Here is a 24,424-nt window from a genome sequence, read left to right as displayed (position 1 = left end):
AACCTTAAACGTCCTCAATGATGTCAAAATTGCCCTGGATTCTTAGCAATGTTGTGCTGCTATTTTTATTGACTTGGCCAAAGCTTTTGACACGGTGGACCATTCCATTCTTGTGGGCCGGCTAAGGAGTATTGGTGTCTGAGGGGTCTTGTACTGGTTTGCTAACTATCTCTGAAAGAGTGTAGTGTATAAAGTCAGAATCTGCTGTCTCAGCCACTGCCTGTCACCAAAGGAGTACCCAAAGGCTCAATCCTAGGCCCCACACTCTTCTCAATTTACATCAACATAGCTCAGGCAGTAGGAAGCTCTCACATCCATTTATTTGCAGATACAGTCTTACACTCAGATGGTCCCTCCCTGGATTTTGTGTTAAATGCTCTACAACAAAGCTTTCTTAGTGTCCAACGAGCTTTCTCTACCCTTAAACTTGTTCTGAATACCTCCAAAACAAAGGTCATGTGGTTTGGTAAGAAGAATGCCATTCTCCCCACAGGTGTGATTAGTACCTCAGGGTTTAGAGCAGGGGTGGGCAATTCCAGTCCTCAAGGGTCTGATTGGTGTCACAGTTTTGCCGCAGCTAACACACCTGCCTCCAATCACCTAATCATGAACGTCAGTTTAGAATGCAATTTGATTAATCAGCTGTGTTTGCTAGGGATGGAGAAAGTGTGACACCAATCAGGCCTTCGAGGACTGAAGTTGCCCATCTCTGGATTAGAGCTTGAGATAGTCACCTCATACAAGTACTTGGGAGTATGGCTAGACAGTACACTGTCCTTCTCAGCACATATTAAAGTTGCAGACTAAAGTTAAATCTAGACTTAGTTTCCTCTATCGCAATCGCTCTTTCACCCCAGCTGCCAAACTAACCCTGATTCAGATGACCATCTTACCCATGCTAGATTACGGAGGCATAATTTATAGATCAGCAGGTAAAGGTGCTCTCGAGTGGCTAAATGTTCTTTACCATTCGGCCATCAGATTTGCAACCAATGCTCCTTATAGGACATATCACTATATACACTCCTCTGTTAACTGGTCATCTCTATATTCCTGTCGCAAGACCCACTGGTTGATGCTTATTTATAAAACTCTAAGGCCTCACTCCCCCTTATCTGAGATATCTATAACAGCCCTCATCCTCCACATACACCCGTTCTGCCATCACATCCTGTTGAAGGTCCCGAAAGCACACACATCCCTGGGTCACTCGTCTTTTCAGTTCGCTGCAGCTAGCGGCTGGAATGAGCGGCAACAAACACTCAAACTGGACAGATTTATCTCACTCTCTTCATTCAAAGACTCAATCATGGACACTCTTAATTACAGTTGTGGCTGCTTTGTGTGATGTATTGTCTCTACCTTCTTGTTATTTGTGCTGTTATCTGTGTTTCCTCAGACACATTGGTGTGACTGGCTTCTGGGTTAAGCGCGGTTTATGTTTCTATATGACTCTACCTTTGCCTCCCAAGCCTGTTGGGGAGTTGCCGCTATGACAAGATCGAAATTGGGGAGAAATAAAAAGTCCAATAAATAGAAAAATCTATATATAATATATGAATGTCAACAAAATGTCGGCTATCGTGGTTCCAAATGTTTAATAGCTACAAAAATCTCTGGTGTGACCCATTAAGTCAAAAGATTAGAAATAGCTTTACCAGAAACAGAATCATTTTTACATGAGAAAAAATTAAAAAAGGTCAATGGGCGCAACATCAAGACACACCAAGCAGATCAGGGGCCTTAATAATAGAGTAGCACAGTATGAGTCATAATACCCATAAAACGTAGCGGTCAAACAGGGAAATGGTTCCAATCGTTTCTTCACCATACAGGATTGTTTTATGTTATGACACTGCCACTGTGGGGCTCTATAACCATTCTTTAAAATGTAACTAAATATCTGCATGCGCCTTTTCTGAAAAGGCAGGCCAAAAATATTTTGATTTATGAACTTGGATGCCATACATACACGTTTCCTGTTATAAATTAGACACGTCATTAAACTGTGCACAAGCATTACAACTCCACCTGAAAAACACCCATCAGTCAACTTTTATGGTGACAATAATGCCCTTATTTGCAAGTATTGGTTAGCTAGCTAACTAATGAAACAACTCTATACAGTACTATTATATACAAAGGCACATGATACTTATAGCAATGCTAATATATGGCCAACAGCTAAAAACGAAGCAGCATGCTTTGAACCTTTACTCAGAAATCGTTTTATGACGTTGTACAGGTATTCAATTAGGCCAAGACAGTAGCTAAGGGAAATAGCAATGGCGAATGTGATCAAATCTCTTTGTAGGTGTCAGTACAACACTATCAAAGAGTACAGTAAGAGCAGAAACTGCTTTTCCAATAGAAATCCCCGATCACGCTTGTAGGTATTATTATGCAACATTGGCTAGCTAAGCTCATGCATAGAAACACGTCGGGTCTTACAGTCGTCTCACGCTGAACTGCGCATCAAATCGAAAGCACTATAACATTTTTATTTATATATTTTTTTAAATGTGTCAGTTTGTCACTTTCACTAGGTTATGCCTTGAATTTGAGAAAATTAACAGCTAAGGAAGTGTTGTTCCCTTCTCTCATTGACTTCTCAAACCATGGCCTGGTCTTGGTATGTTTTGTAAGCGTTCCCAGAAATCTTGCAATGTTGCGCCTCTGGGTTTAGAAACTGACTGTGTACATATGAGTTAGGGGGCAAACATACTTCTCACGCATACAACATAGCGGTCTGTATTGTCCAATCACAAAGCAGATACAAGTGACCTGACAGCGAACACATGATGAAACTGTTCACTAATAGATCATGTGACTTGTATCTGCACGGCTCACGTACTATCAGTTATCCAGGGGAGAACGACTGCTCCCTCTCGTTGAGGACTTCAAATTCAAGGCAGACCGCCATTGCAGAAAACAGGGTCCCCCATTATAGTCAATGGGACACAGGAGGTTGGTGGCACCTTAGTTGGGAAGAATGGCTCGGAGCGGAACACGTGTAATCAAATCAAATTGTATTTGTCACATGCACCGAATATAACTATCACGTCTCAATTTAGACCCAAACGCAGACTGTTGAAGTAACCATGTTTATTACAGCAACAGGGGCAGGCAAACAGCTCAAGGCAGGCAGGGATCGATAATCCAGAGTTGTGGGGCAACGGTACAGGACGGCTCAGGTCAGGCAGAGGTCGGTAATCCAGAGTAGGGGCAAAGGTAACAGACTCAGTGTTGGAGGAATTTAATTCCTCTGTTTTAATTCCCAATTAAAATGAAACACTGTCAATTCATAAGACTTTGTAAGACCCTTATTTTATAGGAATGGACAGAGCCCGGTCTTAAAGTCAATTAACAGCCTTTATTCAAGAGAGTACTGAGTACATACAAATTTTACCACAGGTTATAAACTGAAAATGACGTCAGCGTTTTCTAAATGTTCCGTCTCTTCTTGGCACTGGTAGAAAGGCTCTATAGTTCTCAAGCCTTCCCTTCTCGCCTAGAGCCAAGGTCAGCTAGTGTAGATAAGCATTCTAGTCAGTCTGGAGATATAGTTTATTCATTTGTACCAAGGAACAGACCGTCATTGTTCTAAACTCTTGACCACATTCACACACACATTATTTTCAGTACTGGGATCAAGAAAGAAAACTCATACATATACAGAATAGTATTCTGATTAGTACATATACAGTAACATAATAGTATTCGGAATAGTACATATACAGTAACACACTAGTATTCTGATTAGTCAGTCCTGATTTTGAAATGTATACATAATTAGTCATCATTGATAAAAAATCCCTTAACACTCAGGCAGAGTGGTAAGGCAGGCGGGCTCAGAGTCAGGACAGGCAAGGGTCAAAACCAGGAGGGATTAGGCCGAATTAAATTAATCTTGTCTGTATGCTATCAGCAGGTTAATTTATTCACCTTCCCATTTTATGACCCAACTGTATTTTTAGTCAACATTTACCACATGTAATCTCCTTTGAACTAGCTGACACATAAGACAAATCAAATCCAATTTTATTTGTCACATACACATGGTTAGCAGATGTTAATGCGAGCGTAGCGAAATGCTTGTGCTTCTAGTTCCGACAATGCAGCAATAACCAACAAGTAATCTAGCTAACAATTCCAAAACTACTTACTACCTTATAGACACAAGTGTAAGGGGATAAAGAATATGTACATAAAGATATATGAATGAGTGATGGTACAGAGCGGCATAGGCAAGATACAGTAGATGGTATAGAGTACAGTATATACATATGAGATGGGTATGTAAACAAAGTGGCATAGTTAGTGGCTAGTGATACATGTATTACATAAAGATGCAGTAGATGATATAGAGTACAGTATATACGTATACATATGAGATTAATAATGTAGGGTATGTAAACATTATATTAGGTAGCATTGTTTAAAGTGGCTAGTGATATATTTTACATCATTTCCCATCAATTCACATTATTAAAGTGGCTGGAGTTGAGTCAGTGTGTGGGCAGCAGCCACTCAATGTTAGTGGTGGCTGTTAAACAGTCTGATGGCCTTGAGATAGAAGCTGTTTTTCAGTCTCTCGGTCCCAGCTTTGATGCACCTGTACTGACCTCGCCTTCTGGATGATAGCGGGGTGAATAGGCAGTGGCTCGGGTGGTTGTTGTCCTTGATGATCTTTATGGCCTTCCTGTAACATCGGGTGGTGTAGGTGTCCTGGAGGGCAGGTAGTTTGCCCCCGGTGATGCGTTGTGCAGACCTCACTACCCTCTGGAGAGCCTTACGGTTGTGGGCGGAGCAGTTGCCGTACGAGGCGGTGATACAGCCCGACAGGATGCTCTCGATTGTGCATCTGTAGAAGTTTGTGAGTGCTTTTGGTGACAAGCCGAATTTCTTCAGCCTCCTGAGGTTGAAGAGGCGCTGCTGCGCCTTCTTCACGATGCTGTCTGTGTGGGTGGACCAATTCAGTTCGTCTGTGATGTGTACACCGAGGAACTTAAAACTTATTACCCTCTCCACTACTGTTCCATCGATGTGGATAGGGGGGTGTTCCCTCTGCTGTTTCCTGAAGTCCACAATCATCTCCTTAGTTTTGTTGACGTTGAGTGTGAGGTTATTTTCCTGACACCACACTCCGAGGGCCCTCACCTCCTCCCTGTAGGCCGTCTCGTCGTTGTTGGTAATCAAGCCTACCACTGTTGTGTCGTCCGCAAACTTGATGATTGAGTTGGAGGTGTGCGTGGCCACACAGTCGTGGGTGAACAGGGAGTACAGGAGAGGGCTCAGAACGCATCGACACATCGACACTTAGCTGCACTAGCCTTCTTTTTCCCCAGAAACTCCTACTTCATGGCACTAAACTAGAATACTACGGACACAAACAAGATTGTGACATTTAATTCGCACGCATAGAGCGCTGGCTGCTATGACATGAAGATAGCACAATCAGCCATGTTACAACTTGTGAATGCATGTGACTGAATGCAAATGACTAAGCATTGAGGAAAAAAGCTTACGCCTATTCAACATGATTCATTGTTTTGTACAGTGTGAAGCTATGTGCAAACAAAACTTGTAATAAAAATCAGGGATGAAAGGCGGTAGGCAAAATAAATAGCTTGGTTACGCTGTACCGGTAACACAATGAAAACAAAAATGACAAGAAAACGGTAGGGTATTTCACCACTGCATGTCAGAGGCATGAAAAATTAGCAAATAGACTTGAAAAAGGGTGGTAAACAAAGTGGCATAGTTAAAGTGGCTAGTGATACATGTATTACATAAAGATGCAGTAGATGATAGAGTACAGTACATACGTATACATATGAGATGAATAATGTAGAGTATGTAAACATTATATTAGGTAGCATTGTTTAAAGTGGATAGTGATATATTTTACATCATTTCCCATCAATTCACATTATTAAAGGGGCTGGAGTTGAGTCATACAGTTACACGCTCTAACCAGAATAGAAAGGAGTGGGCGGCCCCTGTGCACAACTGAAGCAAAATGCAATGTGGTTAGACTAGAAATTACATTTTTCCCCTGGTCAGAGATGAGTAGCCGAGATGCGCGCAGACAGCAGTGGACGCATGAATTCAGGCCTAATGACAGACTCCAAATGTCATCCTTAACAACAAAAGACTGCAGTATAACTGTACAGTGTGCCATCAAAGAAAAACCTTCTGAAATAAGCGCCACTGGTGCCGAGTAACTGAAACCCTATGTTTTGCACTGCAAGTTGGAGAGAGAGGGGTAGTTCCTGTTTGATACCTCCCCAAATAAACTACATTTGTCCACCTCCTCAACCTTTTTCACAAAGCATAGCCTCCAAGTACTGTACTCAGGAATTTACTAGAGATGCTATGGTCTTGACCCACCGATCGATCGCCTTCTGTCCTGTTCTTGCCTGACTTAGATTACGACTGTCTGCCCCTTGTACTATAATAAACTGAGACTCCTATCCGTCTCCTGTGTGTGTGTACGTGCATGTCTAACATGCCACCCATGTACCTCAAGCATGTTTGCTTCAGACATAAGATGAGTCGTTACATTCTTCTAAATCCAAGTCCTGACTCACTTACAGCTCCATCAGCCTAAAGAGGAACACAATTGTTACACTGTCCTTTTACATTCAGACTAGCACTGTAATGCTTTATTAACTTAAGCCTACCTGTGTGCGTGTGTGTCCAACATGCCACCCGTTTAGATGGGGCAGGCAAGCGACAGATCAAGGGCAGGCAGAGATCGGTAATCCAGGGCAGAGTCCGTAAGGTACAGAGTGGCAGGCAGGCTCAGGTCAGTAATCCAGGGCAGTGTCAAAAGGCAGAACGGCAGAAAGGGTCAGGGCAGGCAGAATGAGCAAAACCGGGATAACTAGAAAACACCCGCTCAAGCAAACAGGAGTACGAAAAACAGGCTGGTAGGCTTGACAAGACGAGCTGGCAACAGACAAACAGAGGTATAAATGCACAGGGGATAATGGGGAAGGTGGGCGACACCTGGAGGGGGGTGGAGACAAGCACAAAGACAGGTGAAACAGATTAGAGTGTGACACCATCATTTCGTTAAAACATGAAGGTCAGTCAATATGGAAAATTTCAAGAACTTTTAAAGTTCCTTCAAGTGCAGTCACAAAAACCAACAATATGATCAAACTGAGGACGGCCACGATCTGATGAAGAGAGAGAAGGAGACACCATTGAGGTAATCTCTTTGACTGATAGAAGGGTTGATTTAATTGTATTTAGCAGAAACAATTCATATATTATCTGAGTATACACTTTGTAAAGCAAATAAATCACATTTTAACTTGCCCGTGTCATATTTTCAGGTGCACAACCCTTTTTTCTCCCTTTCTGTGTCGATCTCCCTTTCGTTCACTCAAACTCACACACGCAGTTGCAGAGAAGGGGAAACATATTTACCTTGACTGTAGGGTTGATACACTACAGTTCAAAAAGTTTGGGGTCACTTAGAAATGTTGTTTTTGAAATAAAAGCAAATATTTTGTCCATTAAAATAACATCAAATTGATCAGAAATACAGTTTAGACATTGTTAATGTTGTAAATGACTATTGTAGCTGGAAACTGAAAGCAAAAACTCATCAGTCTATTATTTTTCTGAGAAATGAAGGCTATTCTATGTGAGAAATTGCCAAAACTGAAGATCTCGTACAGCGCTGTGTACTACTCCCTTCACAGAACAGCGCAAACGGGTGTAACGAATGTGAAACGGCTAACTTAGTTAATGGTGCGTGCTAAATAGCGTTTCAATTGGTGACATCACTTGCTCTGAGACCTTGAAGTAGTGGTTCCCCTTGCTCTGCAAGAGCTGTGGCTTTTGTGGAGCGATGGGTAACGATGCTTCGTGGGTGACTGTTATTGATGTGTGCAGAGGGTCCCTGGTTCTCGCCCGGGTATGGGCGAGGGTACGGTCTAAAGTTATACTGTTACACGGGCTCTAACCAGAATAGAAAGGAGGGGGCGGCCCCTGTGCACAACTGAAGCAAGAGGACAGGTACATTTGTTTCTAGTTTGAAAAACAGCTTCATTAAATTGTACCCGCAAAACACCAGTCTCAATGTCAACAGTGAAGAGGCGACTCAGGGATGCTGGGCTTCTAGGCAGTTGTGAAGAAAGACATATCTCAGACTGGCCAATAAAAATAAAATATTAAGATGGGTAAAAGAACACACGCTGGACAGGAACTCTGCCGAGAAGGCCAGCATCCCGGATTTGCCTCTTCACTGTTGACGTTGAGACTGGTGTTTTGCGGGTACTATTTAATGAAGCTGCCAGTTGAGGGCTTCTCAAACTAGACACTGTAATGTACCTGTCCTCTTGCTCAGTTGTACACCGGGATGGCGAGCTTACCCAGAGAGATCAACATTTTCGATTCCATGCAGAAGAAAGACATCTGATCACCCCAGTCCCAACAAACACAGTAAAGCTGTGGAGAAGAGTGTACTTAAGTGTCCTTCAAGAAAAGGTCATCTTGAAGGGGTGTCTTCAGATAAGCATCTCAGCTCCAAAGTAGGCTACAAGTGAAGACAGACACATCAGGACACAACTGTGTGCATCCCTCTTATCGAATGTCGAGGCGCATATTGAAGATGGTAAAAGAACTGTCCATATTTACTTTTCATCAGCCAACAAGATGAGTAGGCCTAACAAACAGCAAATGCTCTAACCTATGTCAATCTACTATCCCCCATAGTACAAAAGTTGACCTATTCTATTGGTCAAACATTTGGGGTTTCTGTATGACAAAAAATTATTCCAAACATAGTCTGGGACAGTTGTGGGATCTGATAGATCCTAAATTAATACAACCACCCGCATATTTATTTTTTTAAAGCAATGAGGCTGATTCAACAGATCAGAACGTTTAGCTTAAAATGTTGATAAACAATTAGGCTATTTCTTCACATTATAAGCGCAGCAATACTCACACAGCAGTAGGCTATAACCGCAAATGTTCCAAAATGCAATCAATTTCTTTCGTTCTTCGCGTAGTGGAACTTCTAGAGAACATTGGTCTAAGTTTTGATTGTTCTTCAACCCTTTATCTTGTGCTCTGACAATTTTTGTGGTTTGGACTCAGGAACAGGTTGATTGTAGCGGTAGTCATTTTGATGGCGACATACTTTACAGTTATTTTGACCGCGTAGGCTATTGTATTTGTGGTTTCGTGGTAGAAACCATTGTTTTGCATCATCTCTCAATGCTCCAATACCTGATAATGCACCCTCTAACTGGAGTGAGTGCTTCTGGTCAAACTTCAAAACAGAGTGGCCAGGGCTCTTAGCGTTGCGAGCTTTTATGTCTCAAAAGCTGTGCTTGCAAGCTCTCTGAGTTGTAAGATAGGCAAGCAAACGCCCAAGTAGGTAATGAAGGTAGGACACATGATCGACAGGAACATTTGTTTGAATGGTAACAGCTCTTCCATTCCTGTTTCAGAGAGTAGGCCAAAGTAAGCTAAATGAAGCCCATGATAGTAAGCTTGCGGGTGTTCATTCCGAGCTTGTTTGACAGTGTTAGCCAGTGATCTATCGTGTTTGTGAGTCACAGAACCACCGAATTCTAATTTCAAAGCTGTGGCAAGTTTAGCGTAGTTGTTCAGCACGTGTTGCTGTTATAGACGAATGTACCTCGTCACGTATCTATTTGACATTCGCTTCAACAGGTAAACCCTGTCAGACCCCGTAGCGTTCGGATAGCCATCCAAGGCGTCCTCTTTGTCAGCTAGGAACGCCTCAGTATCATTTGGTTGACCTGGAACGGGGTCAAAGGTGGAGAAATTCTTTGCTAAGGTGTTCTGCGCCATAAGGGGCGGGGAGGGTTGGCTATATCCTGTGGGGAAATTGGGGCCAAAAGGCCAAGAGGAGAAGCCTAGCTTTGGCTTTGTTGGTGAAGAGGCGCCATATTACTCAGTGCCGAATAGCCAAGAGGAGAAGACTGAGGGACACGTGAGGGAGGCAAAGTCTGAAACCTTTGAGTATCGGGCTCCAGTTGCTTGGTTGGGTAGTCACGCTGTAGCTCGTGACCGTTCTGGAATTCCAACAGATTGTCCCTAAGGTTGGTATAATGCTACATTGCAAAGTCCACTTGAGCGCTTAGAGTACTGATTTTGGACACGTGAGTGTCGCACTTGCTCCTTTCGTTCTCAAACTTATTCCATTGTTTGCAGATAGAGGCCTTGAGTACGGAGTGAGAGATTCAGCGATGAGATTTCCTCCGCTTGCTTAGAACTCAATATTTCCATCTTCATCACCTGAGTTCTCTCATCATTCATTTGGTCAGTGACTTCAATGAGTTCTGCGGACCTGTCATCCAACTTAGTCATTGTGTTCATTAACTGATAGTCTTTGGTCTGCAGCATTTTGAGTATGACATTGTTACCTTGAGTAACGTTGAACAAAACTGCATGCATGTTATCAAGTTGCACACTCCTGTTTGTAGATAACTTGTCAGATGTATCTAGTTTGGCGTGGACATCGTCATATTTAGTTTTGTCTAAATTGAGTTGTTCCTGTAGAAGACGATTTTGTTTAGGTAGATGACGATTTTGTTGAAGAGTTTGTGCTCGTTCATGGTCATAAGTTTTTGCAATTACATTTAATTGTTCCATTTTCAAACGCAGTTCCATAGTTAGCAGAATTTTTCTTCTTTTGTCATTAGTTTCCCGGTTCACTCCACCTGTCCCTTTATGTTTACCATTTCCTGCTCGTGCTTCAGCTGTGTACTGCGGTATTGGACCGATACCAATCTTGGATGGCAAGACATCAGGGCTAAACTGGAGAGAACCTTTACAAGGCCTGCGCCCGATGGTTGATTTTGGAGAGCATTTTGTCACGATTTCTACAGTTTTTCCGCTAATGGCATAGTTAGGGTTAATATCGCTGATGAGGTCAGAAATCAATCCTTTTATGGGTGAGGTTTCACTAATTAGCGGGGGAGTGGGGGCCACTCCCTCTGATAGCTTGCACATTATTAGAACATTTGAGGGGAGAAACATTTTTTTTCCTATTTTCCAAAGTTTGGTTTGTGAATACTTTGTAAGTTGCAAAGACGATTTTTATCTATTTCTAGATGTTAATGAACCATCAGTACTATATCGGTAATGTGGGAGTTGGACGTGAATGAATTTGCAAAAGCAAATTGACTTGATTAATCCATGATAATGGTTAATCATACCTGTATAGGCAACTGGGAATTAAACTGTAATTAACCTGAGAAGTTGGTTCCTCTAGGTTAATATGGGAAAGTTTAAAAAGTCTCTTAATTGGAATAACCTGAAAAGCTATGTTCGACTATTTAATTTATTAAATTGAATGAGACGATGATATCAAATCTATTGAGATTGTCTGGATTATCATAAGTGTAACCAGTAGAGCACATGTTATGGTACATTCACCACTAGGTTCACTTATCCCTAAGGCCGAAGTCACATGGGATTTCCGTGAAGGCGGAACATCCTTCAGGTGGTCCTGAATGAGCTTTGCAAAAGCAAATTTTACTGATTAATCAATGTTAATGATAAATCAAACCTGTATAGGCTATTTGGGAATTAAACTTGAATTAACCTGAGAGTGTTGCTGTATCAAGGTTAATGTGGAAAAGTTTAAATTGCTCATTTGTAGAAATCGGCCATTTTAACTTCTTAGATAAATTGAATGAAACATCAATGTCCAATCAGTTGAGATTGGCTGGATATCATAAGTAACCACTTGTTAAACGTGAAACACGTTTGGGTGTTACCTAAATTATTATTTTTTAAAACAAATGTACTGGCGATTCTTCACCCCCAGGGGTCACTGATTGCAGAAAGCTGAAATCAAACAGAAGTACAATGGGCAGAGGAATTTCAATGTGACACAGGAAAAACAAAATGGCTGCTTTCCCTTTGTTAGCTTAGCATCTCGTGCAAGCTAATCCTACTTTGTACACTTTCAAGCACAACATAGGATCCCCATAAACAAGAGAACGGTTTTACTAGTAACGTCTTACGTTCAAACCATTTTCGTCGATCTCCTTTGCTAGCACTAAGTTACCGGAACACGCGGTAATTTTAGAAAAGAGTAGCGTCCCCAACCCACGCTACTGAAAATGCTGGGGACCGAGATTTATCACTTGGTCAGCTAATATATCCTCAAATTTCAATTGGCTGGCTCTTTGTCCTCGCTGGAGAAATTAATAATGACAGAGTCTACCCGGTTCTGAAACATGAGAAACAGAAATAGCATGTTTGGCCCAATGCATCTATTTGTCAAATTTCTGTAAGTAGCTGGATTGTGTCCTAGCACTTATAAATGTAATCACTAACTTCACCACTCATAAGACACTCTGACATCATCAGATACGCGACACCGGGACAACTTCTACACACACACCACATGGCTCTATTCGTATCTAACGCAGTCTTTTTGTACAGTAATCTGTTTGCGCAATTCAAACATGAAGATCTCATGCTATTTTAGATTCCTCGCACGGGGCGTCAAAATTTTGTGTCTGTGGTTATCATTAAATGTGAAGACTTTTATCAAATCAATTCACTATGTGTAATTATTATTACGTGATTAAACTAATCATGTAAACTTTAAATAACTAGGAAGTTGGGGCACCATGGGAAAATGAGTCTCTATTTCCCGAATCGACTCTTCAGATATTTTTCATATGTTAGCAAAAAGTTGCTTATTGAATGATTCATTGTTACCTCATTAGTCTCATTCCAAAACTCGTAAAATTCTTGGTTATCTGCACGAACCCTAGTTTCCATAATGAATCAGCAATATACAAATTGGCTTAATTTGACTATTTTTACTATTTATTGAGTAACTAATCATAGAAATAAATCACAAACAAACAGTAGATATTGGTTATTAACAATGATAGAAACGTTTCTAGTGGGCTAAGCCGATATGACGGCTTGGTAGACGAAGGGAAGGGATGGGGACTGATGAAGAGCGGGAAAGACAAAATGGATTCACTTCACAGTCTAATTATATTCATTGAAATGCTAATCCTTTGCACATGAACGGCCGTTCATCCAATAATGTTTGCAATTTATATATTTACGCCTGTATGTCGTTGTTGTCTTCTCTGTTGGAATCTTTGATTGTCCTGTAGAGTTCATCAGAGTCTCTGGTTAACTTTCCCAGAAGTCCCAATGTCTTTTGTGGTTGTAGGTGGTTAGAATGGATACTTCAGGGTACCATTTGGAAATGTTCTCATAGTCTAGATGCTTCAGCGGTTGTCAGTATTCTCATTCTAGGTTTACATAATTTGTAGCTGCAGACTAGTAATTAGTGTTGTCTAGAATTTGCTCTTATTCTGTAGTGATCAATAGTCTCAGAGTTGAACCATTTCCAGCCGTGTAGCCAAAGTACAGCTGTTTTTATTTATTTTACCTTTATTTAACTATGCAAGTCAGTTAAGAACAAATTCTTATTTTCAATGACAACCTAGGAACAGTGGGTTAACTGCCTGTTCAGGAGCAGAACGACAGATCTGTACCTTGTCAGCTCAGGGATTTGAACTTGCAACCTTCCGGTTACTAGTCAAATCTTTGGAGGGAGTTGAAAGTCCGTGTTGCCCAGCAACAGCCCCAAAACATCACTGCTCTAGAGGAGATCTGCATGGAGGAATGGGCCAAAATACCAGCAACAGTGTGTGAAAACCTTGTGACTTTTGTTATTGATCAAATACTTATTTTCCACCATAATTTGCAAATAAATTCATAAAAAATCCTACAAATGTGATTTTCTGGATTTTTCTTTCTCATTTTGCCTGTCATAGTTGAAGTGTACCTATGATGAAAATTACAGGCCTCTCTCATCTTTTTAAGTGGTAGAACTTGCACAATTGGTGGCTGACTAAATACTTTTTTACCACACTGTATGTGTGTTTCCTGTCCTTCATGAGATCACCAAATGAAACACACTCGTCATAACTGTCCCCTAAGTGTCCACGAACTCTTCCCACATTCTCAAATGGTGAAATATTGTTTAATTCTCCCATTTTGGGGATTAGGAGTTTGGCCAAGAGAGGCTCTTTGTTCTCTCTCCCTCAATATTGCATGGCAGTTCGTACCAGGTATTTATGACCTGTCGTAAAGTCATAAAACACTGTGGAGAGAGGGGGGGGGGGGGGGGGGGGGGGGGCGCTATGATCCTCCCCCCAGAGCACTCCATGACAGTGGTCCTTGTGACTCTCATTCCAAAAACATTATACCAAGAGGCAAAAATGTCTTCGTAAAGTGTTGTACTGAGGTTGTTTAGTATTTTTATAAGAGGTTCAAATGTAACATTTATTTCATATTACATTTTTATTTGCACGCCTCACTTTTCAAAAAATGTAACCCATTAAACAGCAAATCAACTTTCTTTGGCCTTTTCCTAAATGAAATGTCTGAGTTGATGACCAATTAAATAAGCACGGCTGATAAAAAAATAAAGAAAAACCCTGGAATGAGTAGCTCTGTTCAGACTTTTGACTGGTACTGTTTATATTCGGTAGTAGAGTAGTGGATTGAGGGCACACACTTAATGTGTTGTGAAAAGTGTTATGAAATGTCATATATTTAATTGTATATAACGGCCTTAATGTTGCTGGATCCCAGGAAGAGTAGCTGCTGCCTTGGCAGCAACTAATGGGGATCCTTAATAAATACACTGCTCAAAAAAATAAAGGGAACACTAAAATAACACATCCTAGATCTGAATGAATGAAATATTCTCATGAAATACTTGTTTCTTTACACAGTTGAATGTGCTGACAACAAAATCACACAAAAAGTATCAATGGAAATCTAATTTATCAACCCATGGAGGTCTGGATTTGGAGTCACACTCAAAATTAAAGTGGAAAACCACACTACAGGCTGCTCCAACTTTGATGTAATGTCCTTAAAACAAGTCAAAATGAGGCCTCCACGTGCCTGTATGACCTCCCTACAACACCTGGGCATGCTCCTGATGAGGTGGCGGATGGTCTCCTGAGGGATCTCCTCCCAGACCTGGACTAAAGCATCCGCCAACTCCTGGACAGTCTGTGGTGCAACGTGGCGTTGGTGGATGGAGCGAGACATGATGTACCAGATGTGCTCAATTGGATTCAGGTCTGGGGAACGGGCGGGCCAGTCCATAGCATCAATGCCTTCCTCTTGCAGGAACTGCTGACACACTCCAGCCACATTAGGTATAGCATTGTCTTGCATTAGGAGGAACCCAGGGCCAACTGCACCAGCATATGGTCTCACAAGGGGTCTGAGGATCTCATCTCGGTATCTAATGGCAGTCAGGAGACCTCTGGCGAGCACATGGAGGGCTGTGTGGCCCCCCAAAGAACTGCCACCCCACACCATGACTGACCCACCGCCAAACCGGTCATGCTGGAGGATGTTGCAGGCAGCAGAACGTTATACGGGATATTCGGTTCCAGAGGGAAAAAAGCGTTCAAGGGAGTTTCCGGTTGTGGTGGTGGTGGCGCTGGAGAAACTCCCTGTCTCTCCCAGCGATCCATATTCTGGACAATGCGATCCATTACGGTGCTCAAACAGTCAATCGCCTCCGCTTGTTCCTGGACACATTCCTCCACCTCCATGAGAGTAGTGTCCTCTCCTGCTGACTTCATATTTTTTGGTCAGAGATTCTGTCAGCGTCGTGTGTATAGGTGGCAGGGAAGTGTTGGGGAATAATCAGAATTAATTGGTAACATAGGTAAGATGTTTTATATTCATCATATGTTTGTAAGTTACTTCTCATCAGAATGTGTTTGTATAATACTGTGGCGGGGTTGCAGTATCTGTTTTATGTCAAGACTAAGTTGCTTGGGCCGGAGAGAGGGGAGAGGTCAAGCGTGTATCTCTTGGCTCCACAATGCCAGTCAGGGTGTCTCTGTGATCTTGTCAAGATAGGATGGATTTGATATATGGCTGTTGATATGGAGGATTTGTTTATGTTTCTGAGTTTGAGAAAAGAACATAGTTTAGGAGACAAAGCTGAACGATAAATTATGCCTATGCTGTCTGGCTATGTGTGTCTTTGCTATAAAGGATCTCAGTTGCAAAGTGTAAGGGACTCTCAGAGAATTCATTGATAGACACTGAATTGATCTGAGAGTCACAGGGTTGTGATAGAGCTCATATAATTAAAGATGGACCTTGTGATAACTAACTCTGACTTGTGTGTGGTTTGCTCTCATGATTTGGTAAATAGAGGAAATTTCCACGACAGAAGTCAGGCGCAGGAGAGTCAAAATGGAGTGTAAATGGAGTCTTTTAATAAAAGTCCACGGAACATGCTCCATAACACTAAAAGTACAGAACTGAACAAACATGGGAATGAGGACCCGTCGCACACCAACACAACAATAAAAAACACAATAAAACAACAAAATGCTCTCCATCCAACCTCACTGAGCTCGAGCTGTTTTGGAAGGAGGAATGGGAAAAAAATTCAGTCTCTCGATGTGCAAAACTGATAGAGACATACCCCAAGCGACTTACAGCTGTAATCACAGCAAAAGGTGGCGCTACAAAGTATTAACTTAAGGGGGCTGAATAATTTTGCACGCCCAATTTTTCAGTTTTTGATTTGTTAAAAAAGTTTGAAATATCCAATAAATGTCGTTCCACTTCATGATTGTGTCCCACTTGTTGTTGATTCTTCACAAAAAATACAGTTTTATATCTTTATGTTTGAAGCCTGAAATGTGGCAAAAGGTCGCAAAGTTCAAGGGGGCCGAATACTTTCGCAAGGCACTGTATATATATATATATATATATATATATATATATATATATATATATGCATGCATGCTGCATGCTGAATATGCATGCTGAACTTTTGTTGTCAATTTGTTTCCTCTAAAATAGCATATATATATATATATATATATATATATATATATATATATATATATATATATATATATATATATATGCTATTTTAGAGGAAACAAATTGACAACAAAAGTTCAGCATGCATATAGGGAAGGACACTCAACAAGCACAGCACTTACACAAATGACTGATAATTGGCTGAGAAAAATTGATAATACAATTATTGTGGGGGCTGTCTTGTTAGACTTCAGTGCATCTTTTCACATTATTGATCATAGTCTGCTGCTGGAAAAACGTATGTGTTATGGCTTTACACCCCCTGCTATAATGTGAACAAAGAATTACTTGTCTAACAGAACGCAGAGGGTGTTCTTTAATGGAAGCCTATCAAATATAATCTAGTTAGAATCAGGAATTCCCCAGGGTAGCTGTTTAGGCCCTTGCTTTTTTCAATTTTTACTAACGGCATGCCACTGACTTTGAGTAAAGCCAGAGTTCCTATGTATGCAGATGACTCAACACTATACACATCAGCAACTGAAATGACTGCAACACTCAAAGAGCTGCAGTTAGTTTCAGTGTGGGTGTCAAGGAATAAGTTAGCCCTAAATATTTATAAAACTAAAAGCATTGTATTTGAAAAAAAAAACACTCACTAAGCCCTAAACCTCAACTAAATCTTGTAATAAATAATGTGGAAATTGTGCACGTTGAGATGACTAAACTGCTTGGAGTAACACTAGATTGTAAACTGTCATGGTCAAAACATATTGATGCAGTAGTAGCTAAGATGGGGAGAAGTCGGTCTATGAGAAAGCGATACTCTGCCTTCTTAACAACACTATCAACAAGGCAGGTCCTACAGGCCCTAGTTTTGTTGCACCTTGACTACTGTTCAGTCGTGTGGTCAGGTGCCAGCACGGCTGGCCCTTGGATGTATACAGAGAGCTAATATTAATAATATGCATGTCAATCTCTCCTGGCTGAAAGTGGAGGAGAGATTGACTTCATCACTACTTTTATTCATCAGAGAGAGGTATTGACATGTTGAATGCACCGAGCTGTATGTCTAAATTACTGGCACACAGCTCGGACACCCATGCATACCCCACAAGACATGCCACAAGAACAGACTATGGGAGTCACACAGTACTACGTAGAGCCATGACTTCATGGAACTCGATTCCACATCAAGTAACTGACGCAAGCAGTAAAATTAGATTTAAAAAACAGATACATAAACACCTTATGGAACAGCGGGGACTGTGAAGCAACACGAACATTGACACACACGAGCATGCACGCACGCACACACACACACACACACACACAATAACATACAGACATACACATGGATTAAGTACTGTAGATATGTGGTAGAGATGGAGTAGGGGGTTGGTACATCCGAACACCACACCTGTGGGACAGGTACAGGATGGCAACAACAACTGCCCGAGTTACACCAGGAACGTAAAATACCTCCATCAGTGCTCAGACTGTCTTCAACAGGCTGAGAGAGGCTGGACTGAAGGCTTGTAGGCCTGTTGTAGGCAGGTCCTCACCAGACATCACCGGCAACAACGTTGCCTATGGGCACACACCCACCGTCGCTGGACCAGACAGGACTGGCAAAAAGTGCTCTTCACTGACGCGTCGCGGTTTTGTCTCACCAGGGGTGATGGTCAGATTCGCGTTTATCGTTACACCGAGGCCTGTACTCTTGGGTGGGATTGATTTGGAGGTGGGGGGTCTGTCATGATCTGGGGCGGAGTGTCACAACATCATCAGACTGAGCTTGTTGTCATTGCAGGCAATCTCAATGCTGTGCGTTACAGGGAAGACATCCTCCTCCCTCAGGCTCATCCTGGCATGACCCTCCAGCATGATTATGCCACCAGCCATTCTGCTAGTTCTGTGCGTGATTTCCTGCAAGAAAGTGTTTTGCCATGGCCAGCGAAGAGCCCGGATCTCAATCCCATTGAGCCGGTCTGGGACCTGTTGGATTGGAGGGTGAGGGCCGTTTCCCCAGAAATTTCCAGGAACTTGCAGGCGCCTTGGTGGAAGAGTGGGGTAACATCTCACAGTAAGAACTGGCAAATCTGGTGCAGTCCATGAGGAGGAGATGCACTGCAGTACTTAATGCAGCTGGTGGCCACACCAGGTACTGACTGTTACTTTTGATTTTGATCTCCCCTTTGTTCATTTCTATTAGTCACATGTTTGTGGAACTTGTTCAGTTTATGTCTCAGTTGTTGAATCTTGTTATGTTCATACAAATATTTACACATGTTAAGTTTGCTGAAAATAAAAGCAGTTGACAGTGAGAGGACATTTCTTTTTTTGATGAGTTTTTAATGATTTGTATAGACAGTTACAACCCTGGCTGGAGTTAACAGCAGGTGGAGGATCGATCCACCTTCTTAACATGGATCAAGCCTGAGCTGCAATGTAAAGCTAACTGAATCTGGCTAGCTTCATAAAACCCTAAGTAGATCTGGCTAATGTCGTAGTACACCTGCCTTCAGAAAGTACTTTTTCCACATTTTGTTGTGTTACAGCCTGAATTTAAAATGGATTAAATTAAGATTTTCTGTGTCACAATACCCAATAATGTCAAAGTAGAATTATGTTTTAAGACATGTCTATAAATTAATAAAAAATAAAAAATCTGACATGTCTTGGGTCAATAAGATTTCAACCCCTTTCTTATGGCAAGTCTAAATAGGTTTAGGAGTAAAAATGTGCTTAACAAGTCACATAATAATTTGCATAGACTCACTCTGTGTGCAATAATAGTGTTTAACATGATTTTTGAATGAGTACCTCATCTCTTTACCCCACACAGACAAATTACCTGTTCCTCTGGTCAAGCAGTGAATTTCAAACACAGAATAAACTACAAAGATCCAGGGAGGTTGTCCAATGCCTAGAAAAAAAGGGCACATATTGGGCAAAAAAAGCAGACATTTAATATCCCTTCGGTGCAGTTATTAATTACACTTTGGATGGTGTACAGTCCCAGTTGGTATTAGATAGAACGCCGCAGCCCGCGGCTGTGGGGAAAACAACCAATAGTCAATTCCGTAGCCACTGACCGACACATTAAGCTAACCAAGCCCAACACCACAAACAAACGGAATATACAGATACAGGTGAGTGGAGTGGAGTTACAAATGGACTATACAAAAGGAGTTAAACGTTTTACCTATGATGAAATGTTTTTCACACACATAGCTACATGTAGCCTACTTGGACACCGGTTCCCCACAATTTCCCACTCTACCACACCGAGTAGCCTGAAGCCACAGGGCTGTTTCACGCAGGCTCCATTTTCCTATGTGGGAGCATGGCAAACTGTAGTTTGGGATATTTGACCTGGTTACATTTACTTTGAACACAGCAGCTTTTCGGGATGTTTTGTTATTTGCAAAGACATCCTTCCTAACTCAGTTGCCGGAGAGGAAGGAAACCGCTCAGGGATATCACCATGAGGCCAATGGTGACTTTAAAATAGTTACAGAGTTGAATGGCTGTGATAGAAGAAAACTGAGGATGAATCAACAACCTTGTAGTTACTCCACAATCCCTAACCTAAATGACAGAGTGAAAAGAAGGAAGCCTGTACAGAATAAAGCAATTCCAAACATGCATCCTGTTTGCAATAAGGCACTAAAGTAAAACTGCAAAAAAGTGTCAAAGAATGGACTTTCTGTCCTGAATATAAAGCGTTATGTTTGGGGCAAATCCAACACTTCACTGAGTACCACTCTTCATATTTTCAAGCATGGTGGTGGCTGCATCATGTTATGGGTATGTGTGACACATGTAGCTAAGCACAGGAAAACATCCTAGAGGAAAACCTGGTTCAAATTCAAACTCATCTTTCAGCAGCACAATAACCTAAAATACAAGGTCAAATATACATTGAATGTCAAATACGACATTGAATGTTCCTGAGTGGCATAGTTACAGTTTTGACTTAAACCGGCTTGAAAATCAATGGCAATACTTGAAAATGGCTGTCTAGCAGTGACCAACAACCAACTTGACAGAGCTTGAAGAATTTAAAAAAGAATAATGTGCAAATATTGTACAATCCAGATGTGCAAAGCTCTTAGAGACTTACCCAGAAAGAGTCACAGCTGTAATTGATGCCAAAAGGTTTGACTCAGGGGTTTAAATACTTTTGTAAATTCATTTTTCTGTATTTCATTTTCCATAAGTTTCTAAAAATATGTTTTCACTTTATCAATATGGGGTATTGTGTGTAGATGGGTGAGACAAAAACATATTTAATCAATATTGAATTCAGGCTGTAACGAGATCAACACAAGCTTTTGATACAGTTAATCATTCTATCTTATTGAGTAAGTTGTCTGTGTTAAGCATTGGCCTGTTTGTGGTTTCAGATTTATCTTAGTGACAGAACCCAAGCTATTATGATAGATGGAGTTAAATCTAAATGTATTCAAGTACAGTGGCTTGCAAAAGTATTCTCCTCCCTTGGAATTTTTCCCCTTTTGTTGTCTTACAACCTGGAATTAAAATAGTTTTTCGGGGGGGGGGGGGGTTGTATCATTTGATTTACACAACATGCCTACCACTTTGAAGATGCTAAATATTTTTTTTGTGAAACACCCAAGAAATAAGACAAAAAAACAGAAGTTCAGCATGCATAACTATTCAACCCCCAAAGTCAATACATTGTAGAGCCAATGTTTGCAACAATTACAGCTGCAGGTCTCTTGGAGTATGTCTCTATAAGCTTGGCACATCTAACCACTGGGATTTTTGAACATCAAGGCAAACCTGGAAGTTGGATGGATTCTCCTGGTGTACAGCAATCTTTAAATCATACCACAGATTCTCAATTGGATTGAGGTCTGGGCTTTGACTAGGCCATTCCAAGACATTTAAATGTTTCTCCTTAAACCACTCGAGTGTTGCATTAGCAGTATGCTTTGGGTCATTGTCCTGCTGGAAGGTGAACCTCCGTCCCAGTCTCAAATCTCTGGAAGACTGAAACAGGTTGCCCTCAAGAATTTCCCTGTATTTAGCGGCATCCATCATTCCTTCAATTCTGACCAGACTCCCAGTCCCTGCCGATGGAAAAACATCCCCGCAGGATGATGCTGACACCACCATGCTTCACTGTGGGGATGGTGTTCTTGGGGTGATGAGAGGTGTTGGGGTTTGCACCAGACACAGTGTTTTCCTTAATGGCCAAAAAGCTCAATTTTAGTCTCATCTGACCAGAGTACTTTCTTCCATATGTTTGAAAAGTCTCCCACATGCCTTTTGGCGAACACCAAACGTGTTTGCTTATTTATAATTTTTTTCACCAGCTCCAATACTTCAATCTCCTCTGTGGAGCTTTGCAGCTCCTTCAGGGTTATCTATGGTCTCTTTGATTTAATGCCCTCCTTGCCTGGTCTGTGAGTTTTGGTGGGCGGCCCTCTAGTGGCAGGTTTGTTGTGGTGCCATATTCTTTCTATTTTTTAATAATGATTTAATGGTGCTCTGTGGGATGTTCAAAGTTTAGGATATTTTTGTATAGCCCAACCCTTATCTGTACTTCCTCCACAACTTTGTCCCTGACCTGTTTGGAGAGCTCCTTGTTCTTCATGGTGCCACTTGCTTGATGGTGCCCCTTGCTTAGTGGTGTTGAAGACTCTGGAGCCTTTTAGAACAGGTGTATATATACTGAGATCAGGTGACAGATCACGTGACACTTAGATTGCACACAGGTGGACTTTATTTAACTAATTATGTGACTTCTGAAGGTAATTGGTTGCACCAGATCTTATAAAGGGGGTGAATACATATGCATGTACCACTTTACCATTTTTTTTGTCAATTTTTTTTTAAACAAGTAATTTTTTTAATTTCACTTCACAAAGTTGGACTATTTTGTATATGTCCATTACATGAAATCCAAATAAAAATCCATTTAATTTACAGGTTGTAATTGAACAAAATAGGAAAAACACCAAGGGGGATGAATACTTTTGCCAGGCATTGTACTTAAAAGGGTACCCCAGGGTTCGATTTTGAGGTCATTGTTGTTCACGTTGTATTTAAATGACATTACAAATAATGTTAACATCTTTAACAATTATATAATACCTCACAATCAAATGCAGACTGTATTATCTGCAAAGAGATTATTGTCACAGTCATGTATATCTCCCCTCAAACCGATACCAAGACGGCCCTCAAGGAACTTCACTGGGCTTTATGCAAACTGGAAACCATATATTCACACTGCTATGCTTTATCTTGGCCAGGTCGCAGTTGTAAATGAGAACTTGTTCTCAACTAGCCTACCTGGTTAAATAAAGGTGAAATAAAAAATAAAAAATATAAATATTATAGTATTCAACTTATATGACTTGTTAAGCACATTTTTTACTCCTGAACTTATGTAGGTGTGCCATACAAAGGTGCTGAATACTTACTGACCCAAGACATTTCAGCTTTTCATTTTAAATTAATTTGCAAAAATGTCAAAAAACATAATTCCACGTTGACATTATGGGTTATTGTAGGCCAGTGACCAAGTGACCAATAATCTCAGTCTGTAACACAAAATATGGAAAAAGTCAAGAGGTTTTAATACTTTCTGGAAGATTTTTACTAAATTAAAATGACTTGGAACTGAATTGCAGGTGTTTTAACGGTCCAACAATAAAAAAAAATATAAATAATATTAGGTTTTTTTGCTCAGAACTTGGAGAACCAAATAAAATAGGCCTGCAGGCCACCAGTTGGCCCTCTATTTATTTTTCACACTCCGTTTTTCTCCCCAATTTCCTGGTATCCAATTAGTAGTTACAGTCTTGTCTCATCACTGCAAATCCCGTATGGACTCGGGAGAGGTGAAGGTCAAGAGCCGTGCGTCCTCCGAAACACAACCCAACCAAGCCACACTTCTTCTTGACACAATGCCCACTTAACACGGAAGCCAGGTGCACCAATGTGCACCGCACTGGCAACCGCCAATTTAGACTACTTACATACAGGTGCATATGCTAATAATTGTGCATTCTGGTTTAGATAGATAAGAAAACTTTTTTAAAATTACACCGAATGTAAAATTGCATTTGGCGCTCTGGCTTACATTAAAGGGATAAAAACAGACATAAAACATACACACTGAGCACATTGAGCATTTACGTGTTAGATCATCTGTCTTATTTGGGATAAAATACTTTTTAGGCCATTCTTACAAGCGAGTGGCACTTTTAGTCTCTCACCAGATGGAAGCATTTGGAATGATGTGTGGGGGGGTTGAGTTGTTGTTGGATACCTGGAGTGCTTTCCTTGTGAGGTGTTGTTTGTACAGTTCATGAAGTGGTGTTGGCCTGATTTACAAAATCATGTATTTGTAAAATTGTGTCTTAAACTAGGCCTATTTCGTTGTATTGCCTACGAGTTTATGGGATACAACTAATAGACTATACCCACTAGATGTCACTGAATGAAAAGGAAACATTCTGGGTGTATTTTTATGGCGAGCTCTCAGTGTCCAGACAGCGCCAGGGGCTGTTCCCACCTTGTCAGT

This window comes from Oncorhynchus mykiss, chromosome 7 (genome assembly GCF_013265735.2).
Source record: "Oncorhynchus mykiss isolate Arlee chromosome 7, USDA_OmykA_1.1, whole genome shotgun sequence".
NCBI classification, from domain to species: domain Eukaryota; kingdom Metazoa; phylum Chordata; class Actinopteri; order Salmoniformes; family Salmonidae; genus Oncorhynchus; species Oncorhynchus mykiss.
This window is presented reverse-complemented; position numbering follows the sequence as displayed.